Consider the following 8,444-nt stretch of genomic DNA (forward strand, 5'->3'; position numbering starts at 1 on the left):
CAAAAAGTATTCAGTTATACTTTCTGCCAATTAATGACAATTCTAAACCACCTACCATGCAAGAACCAAATATTTACACAAGATCTCATAATACCTCAGCTAAAACATGATAAAAATAGAAAACATGAATGAGGTTTAAAGTGACTCCCATATAGCTGGTAGTTTTGGAATCCATCTAGGACATGAGTCCTGCCTGGTGAATGGTGGCACGATGATACTGTTCACTAATATGTGGAATATCTGCCACATATCATTGAGAGAGAAAGAATCTATATATGTATGTATGTTTGTTTGTGGACAAAAAACCACTGGAATTTTTGTGGTTTGCCTTTGAAAGAAGTTATTACATTTTAGTTTACTGTAGGAGCCTATTACAGTGTAAAATTCCTTTATTGCTCTTTTACTTTTTCTGTGGTTTGTTTAAAACCTTTTAAAGTATTAATTAAGATGTAGTATAAGTCATAATGTTAGAGTGTCATTTTATTTCATATTGCTTTATATTTATAAGATGTATAAACAGATTCCTGTAAACTTATAAAATCAGTTATTTTGAGATCAGAGCTGTGGGGGTTTTGTTCTTTTATTGTTGTAAATAAAATAAGATTGTTTGTACTCGGTTGTTTTATACTTCTAACACACTAGCTGCTCTCTGAGAGAATGTTTCAAGACATAAATGCCAGCAGACTAAATTACCTTGATAACCAGTGATCAACATAAGCAACTGAAATCTTATTCTGAAGTTTTCCAAAGTGGTCTTTTTATTTTCTCAATAAATTATTTGCATTTTTTACTTAATACAGTTTTTTATAGTCAAAATAAAATTCTGATAACCATGAACAACAGACAAGGAAAATTTAAGCAATTGTGGCATGGCTACTTTCACTTTCACATCTCTGGTGTTCCAGTCTTGGATCTCTGACCATTTCCCTAATTTTTTTGCCCAATTTTGTTATGTCAGTATTCTATTTTTTTAAGCCAGATTTGATTGTGTAACAGTGGTAACCAATCCTGACCCAATCCAATCCTCTCCAGTGGCTAGTTAAACTTTCAAGCACTACTACTCTGGTCTTCAAAAAGTTTTGACGCCTGTTTTTTTTTTTTTTAATTGTAGATTTTTAGTTAGTTTGCACCATAAATATAATTAGGGAGTAAACCAAGTGAGTAGCAAAAATGCTGGTGCCATTTTCTTTCATGACTTTGTCACTTGCAGTGGTGGAAGCAGAGATTCATGCTCATTCCACTTTTCCAAAATATATACCTGGAAATTTATGTGAAGGAGCACTCAAGGCATTTATTCAATACGTATTTCTTTCTGCCTTCCATTGTATATGAGATCAAGTATGCTAAGAATTTTTTTTTAATTAAATAATTTGCTACAATGGAAAGAATATGGAAGTTAATCATCAGAAACAGAGAATTTATCAGCCATTTAATTTTCTTGTTATATATATATATAAAACTGTAGTTGAAAAATACAAAACCTGAGGCTAAGCAGAAACACTAAAAATGCTGTTTTTTCCCATTTAATACCGACAAATAACTCTCCTCTATGGCATCCAAAGCTTCTCATGTCTTTTCACATATTAAATTCTCCTCCTGTATGAGATTTCTTATTGAATGAGAACTGATAAATAGCATCAAGGTGTCATAACACAGGAGAGCTTCTTAAAATAAAGCAGAAGATATTTTATCTTTTTTCTCAATGTAAATGTTTGAACTTGGAACAGTAGAGTGACTTAGACCTCACACTACCAAAAAAATCAGATTCTTGACACTTGGATACAGCAATTTGAAAGCTACGACAATAGTTTCCTCTACAGAGTGCAATCAGGGAATTTGGCAAAACAAAGTGAAGAAAATACAGGACAGATTTCTGAACATACTCTGAAATGTTTGTGTAAGTATCTGTCTAGACACCCGTAGTTAACTACACTCACAGTGTGAATGCATAAATGATATGCTACACTAGACCATGAGATTATACATTTATCCTCATTTGTGAAGGTGGATGCCTCGAACTCATGAAAGGAAAAAGATATGTTATAAAGTATTTAATCCTAATCAATATTTATTAAAGGAGACAAAGTAACAGTAGCACAAACCTATGGTACTTTACTAAAAAATCCAGTAAGCTGGACTTCTTATCATGCAATAATTAATGAAGTTTTAAGATTTATTTTAACCCTGAAGTGGGTTTTTTAAAACTCTAATTTTATTAATGTATGAAAGAGGTATAAAAGAAATACAAATGTCACTTAGTTTCATTAAGCATGACAGGTAACAGTTTCAAAGACAAATACTGAAACTTGTGAAAATTGCAAGTTCAGGTTGAAGGGGCAGTATGGTATCCATGGGATGGAATTGTACTTCTCACTGCAATAATCAATACTAAAATTTATTTTTTAATGTGGAAGGATGTTTATTTTCATTAATTTATGACTAGGTTCTTTCTACTTATGCCTTTCTGTCTTTGGATTTCTGTCCTTCATTTCAAAATATTTTGTCTGTTTATAAATCCACAGCCAATCTCATAAAATATTACTGTTGAGAAAGAATCAGTTTTCTGCATGCCATGAGCAGTTTGTGATATTGATCACACAACAAACTCAATTAAAGGAGACATAGCTCTGTTAAAACTGGAAAAGTTCTATTGTCAGCTGTGCTATACTCTGTGCAAAATCAGAAGATTTACATTTGTTCCATTTGTGATATCTCACTCGTCATTGCAAACCACAGGCTATACCTGCAATCCCCTAGCACACCTAGATTTTTAATTTCCAGTTGTGAATGCAGAAACTAGTGAACCAAGTCAGCGTTATATCTAGCTTAGCAGAGCCTCTATCATAGGTCACAGATATGATACTCTTGAGCTGGAACTGAGAGGATCCTGCCATAAAATATTTTCATTACAGCTTTATGGTTCAAAACACAAACACACACATGCTCCATGCTGCTGTCCATAGATGGGGTTTCCTTATGTTGCACTTTGTGACAGCCCATGTAGTGAAATTTTAGTACTTTGGGATAAGTGAGCAGTTAAAGATTTTCATTTCCAATGCACTTAATGAGCAGTGGTAAGGTGTATGTGCAGTAGACTTTTATGGACAGCTGTCAGAAAGAATACTTACAGCACCTGAACAGAATAGAATAAACAAATATTTGGACTATTTTCTCTAAGTGCAGGTAAATAATGTATAGATGATAGCTGATACATAAATTTAAAATTCAGAAATGACATGAATGAAACCATTTAATCAATCTTTTTCACAATACTATAAGATCAATACAAGAGGGGTTTCTAGAGCAAACTATTAGCTCTGTATTGGGATACAAGGGCCTTTCCAAGTGAAAATATAGTTAGTACCAAATATCAGACAGTACTGAAACTTACCCCTGTCAACAGGTCTAAGCTTGCTAGGGGAAAAACATAATGTAAATATTTTAATGTTGAATGTAAATGACTGTGAACCTGTTGGTAGCTTTCTCTGCTAACAGCACGCATTTCTGCTCTCTGCAAGCTGTGTAAGCTCTAGGTTATGGACTTGCAACTTATATTGCTCTTTACATCTCCCATACATCTGGCTCATTATTCCCATAACAAAATTCACATATATTGTGGGTATTGTCTCTTACCCTTATTAACCCAGTTTGATTAAGAGACAATGTTCATAGTGGAGGAGTACATGGGGCAATTTATGGTTTTTGAGAGTGCATAAAAGCTGAAATGGAGTTGAGGCATTTGATAATCACAAGAGCTATTTGGTGTTGGAATATTCCAGCCACATGACTGTTTTCCCATCAGCCAGTAAGAGAAGCACATTTAAAAACAACGTTAGAAAGCCAGATTTTTCTGGGTAAATGAAGGTCTGAAAGCAGTTGAGAGCTGCAGCTCATCTCCCATGAAGGGCAGGCATAGGTAAAGTTTGTATAGAATTCGGAAGGAGTATTTGCCTCTCCCTAAGAGCAGGGCTAAGGACAAATTAGTTACCTTGGAGTTACCCACATAGAAACTGAGGGCTGAGACTGAGGTGTGAGCATAGGTGATTTGGATTAGGATTTATGACTCATTTTCTTATTGCCACTGTAAGAGGGTGACAATTATCATCTGCCAGACTGGCCTGTTAGCACATGCTGGAAACAAGTCCAGCACGGCGGCAATTCTCCGGTTTCATGGGAACAAGCCTGTTTCATTTATGTCCCCAAAAGTATAGATGAAGTAAGGATTGACACCTAGGAAGAGGCCATTACAGAATTAGAAAGGAGGCTATGGTGGAAAAATCTCCCGAGAGCATGGAGAGGAAGTTGAAGTTGAGTTTGGAGGTTTTTATTTGTAAGGTAATGTTGTGAGTTATAAGTAAAAGGCCCATGCAAGGATATTACTTCATTTTTATTTAGACGGTGAATACCAAGAAACTCAAATCATTCCCACACAGTAGCCTGCTATATACAAACCATCCATGTTTGGTTAATGTGGGGGTTTTTATAAAGAAGGAATTACTGGTATTCAGGTTAAGAGGAGGTAATGCCTCCTGCAGCTGAACAACTAAACCCCAGAACATTAGTTTGTAATCAGGTGATTTCCAGAACTGGGGAAACTAATTTGATGACATTTCTGATCATCATTCTCCCCGTTCCTCTGAAATCATATGCATCTGTCCAAAGCTATATAAAATTCAACCCTTTTAATTTAATGGAAATGAAGAAGGAAAGTGGAAGATGCTAAAGAGTTGGGCAGGCAGGTTTGGAGAGTCTCTCTAAGCAGAAAAGAGGTAACTGATCCACTTGCAAGCTGGCACTTCCTGGAGTGTTAGTCAGAAGAGAAATAGAACATGTTTGTCCTTTTCACTGACTACTATGGAAAAAAAAAAAAAAAAAAGAAGGCCTTATTTACTCCAACAGTTTTCTGTCTTCAGCTTTCTGATGTTCTCAGTTCATATCCACAAATGATTCACAGAGACAACAGGGTGGAAATCTGAACTGGTGAACATACTGTATAGTGTTTTTTAAAAAGCATACTGGAAAGGACAGGAGATGGACTGCAACTGCACAGTAAAATACATGAGTACTTTTATTATAAAAATTCTGAGTCCCAGCTGCATTTCCTTAAACATAGTTTCTTCTTCATTTTTTTTTTTTAACACAGGAAACCTCAACTCTTCTAAAATCTACCACAAACTTTCGCTGCATCTGTAAGCAAAACACTTAATCTTTTCAAATTACCTATGAAATAAGAAAGGCAGTATTTGCTTCCTAGGAAAGTTAAATTTGCCTGGCATCTTGGGATGCCAGGATCTATTGAATTCCAAGCAGCTATTATTTGTTAAGACTCTCAAGGCAAAAATTTGCAAAATCAGTGAACACACCTGTAAATAATCTTCACCAGACCATGTTGGGGGGGTCTCCATTAGGAGGCACCATCACCAGACTTTTAGTCTTGCCTATCAGCGTTCCAGTTTGGCCATTCTCACCTGCGGTATTATTGACAGAGAGGGCTTCACCCACTTTTGCTTTCCTCAGGCAGTCAGAAAGGATGTGATGACAAAATCAGAGCTTCCACCAAGATAGCAGGGTAGTTATCTCTGAAAGTATACTGGGCCACGGTTTCAGAACAATCCCACAACATGATTTAGAAGTTGACGGGTCTCTTGTTAAAGACATAACAAATCAGCTTGTTCATTCTTGGGATGATAAAGCCATTTCAGTGAAGTACAACTGAGTACCTTTTACATTTTCTGTGTGCAGCAAAAAACTCCATAACAATACTGTTGAGCCTTCTGAAATGAATGCCTCTTGAAGCAATAAATCTGTTAAAGAAAAAAAAATAGTTTCTGGGCACCTGGGCTCTGTGTTTAAGGATTTGAACTTTCCTAATGCCTAAAATCTGGGGGAAAAGTCCAGAAAGGACACCCAATTAGAAGGATATTGACTCATCCTGACAAAGAGGTGGGGGGAGGGAGAAAGGGAGAAGGAGGGAAGAGATCAAGGCTCACAACAAAAGGCCTATTCATTTATAACAGCTTGGCTGTGGAACCATTCCAGCATGCTTAAAAATACTTTATCCATTAGTTGGGAGCTCTTTTCTAAATGACGACTTGCTGCCCACATCTGACCACAACCAGCTCCCTTTTCACATTGAACATAGGAAGGTTCACGTTGTCAAAAGCAGCTTGCCACCTCTTCTGGACGTTGTAAGGAGGTGAGGCAGAGTAAAGCAAAAGTGCTCTGAGAGAAACAAAAATCCCTGACCTCCAGCATATGGCGAGGGGAAGGACAATGACACTCAGTTCCTCCCAGACTATTTTAAAAAAATAGAACCAGTGAATACAGTATTTAACTAGAGTCCTCTTTGCACAAAAAAAAACAAGGAAGAGCATTTTAGGTCAATCAAGTTTTCAAAAATAAGATAGTTTCTTGCCTCAGTATACGAGCTCAGCAATAGTCCTTTGCAATTTTAAATGAGGCTCTTTATGCTAAGCTCTGATCACACACCAGAATAAAATCATCAAACATATTTCACCAGTGTTCCTACATATTAGCCAATAGATATACATTTTTAATTACAAATACTAAATACTTGTTGAACATCAGGATTTTTTTAATCAAAATATTCTCTCCTAGGAACACTTCCTCCTCAGTTATAAAGCAGTATAGCTGGAACTATTAATATTTTATGCTGGGGACTGTGGGTACAACTTCATACAAAAGCTTTTCTTTATCTGAAATGTGACTGTTGCTGTAAAATTTGTACTCCTATCTTTTCACAGTATTTTGTTGCATATGATTTCAGAGCGTAGTTTGAGGAAAATGAATGTCTGGTTTAATGTGTGTTTATTTCTCTTGACACATACGTTGTGTCCTTATGTTAGTTTGCATTGGGACTCTGGAGAAGATTCTGGGAGAATACTGTGCAGTTGATCTTCTCATCAAAGTATCAGCTTTTCTAAATGTGTCATTCAGCTACAGCAAAAAGTACTCTATATTACAATATATGTATCTGATTCACCTTCTTACAAGGATCATCTTTGTAACCTTCTCTCATGTGGATATTCTTAATAACATCAGCTTTATGTAAATGCAAAAAGACTACATCTGTATCTACAGTATCTGTTTAAAGTAAAAATATGGGGAAAAATACTTAGGTTCTTATAACAAAGTATTCAATAATTTATATTTGGAGTTTAGATATTAGATATAGAACAACAAGGTTTGTGAGAATTCCTTGTTTTCTTTTCTTTGTTGGGTTGATTACTTTCAAGCTAGCATGCAGAAGCAGTGCTTAAAGTTGAAATTGTAAATAAATATTCATATGTGTCCACTTAGTTACTCCTGAACATGATTTTAGTGTAAAGAATGGAGTGTACAATAGCTGTATTTTTAGTTTCCTAAGACAAGATAGCTCTTAACCTAGGTTTGCAGGTACCTTGAAATATTTATGAGCAATACAGTATGGATTATAAAATATATTTCTTTTAATGAATACTGGCATGTTGTAACCCAGCTCTGCACAAGAGCTAAGAAAAATGGCAGGGCAAGATCACACATTTGTTTACATCTCACTTCCAACAAAGTATTTTACTTTGGTTGGCCTTTAAGTGGATGCAAAATTACATAATGCAGTAAACCACAAGCCAGATAGAAAAGAGAGACCACAGGTCACACTATCCAAAATGAAGAAACAAAGTCTGGTTATAGTTTTATCATGAGAAGTACTATCTACGTTTTATGTGCAGTGCTGGGCTTGTAAATGTTTCTAATTTAATGGGGCAATGTATCCAGACTTTAATAGCTCATTTCATTTTCTAGACTACATCAAAGAGCAAGATGACCTCTATGCAGTAGCAGGAATGAAAAGATTTGCTGAATTCTGAGCCCAGATGCAAGGCAATTTCGGAAACCTTCCTGTCACTGCCAGTCTCCTCTCTTCTGATGAGCTGGCTGGTTGGGGGTTTTTATTTAAGAGCAACATTTACCTACTTTATAGGAATGCTCTGAAGATTAATTCATTTGCATGCCATGTGAAACATGAAATGTGCTAGGAAACAGGTTTCAATTGTGGAAGTTAGCGTGCTGCCATCAAGCTGTGAAGGAGAGACTATCTGGTGGTGTCTGTTGACTTTAAGGTCCTTGCTCTGTCACTTCTCAGAAAACACTGAGAGCAGAAGGAAGGGGTCTCAGGGACAGTGTCCTCTTTCTAATTCACAATGGGAAATGCCCTGTGGCCCTCAGCCAGAGGGCATTTCTGCAGACTGCTTCCGTGTCCTTATGGCAAGTGAGGTGTTGAGCCTTGCATTAAGTTCTCATTCCCACTTGGGCTTCTCTGTCAAAAGTACTTTTAGCTGAGGTTGGATCTTAATGTATGTGCACAGATGTTAACCAGACAAATTGGACCCTCAAGCAAAACAGAGAATGATCAGCTTGTCTGTGTAGGTGTAGCTCATATATCA

Source organism: Serinus canaria, chromosome 1A, assembly GCF_022539315.1.
Source record: "Serinus canaria isolate serCan28SL12 chromosome 1A, serCan2020, whole genome shotgun sequence".
NCBI classification, from domain to species: Eukaryota; Metazoa; Chordata; class Aves; order Passeriformes; family Fringillidae; genus Serinus; species Serinus canaria.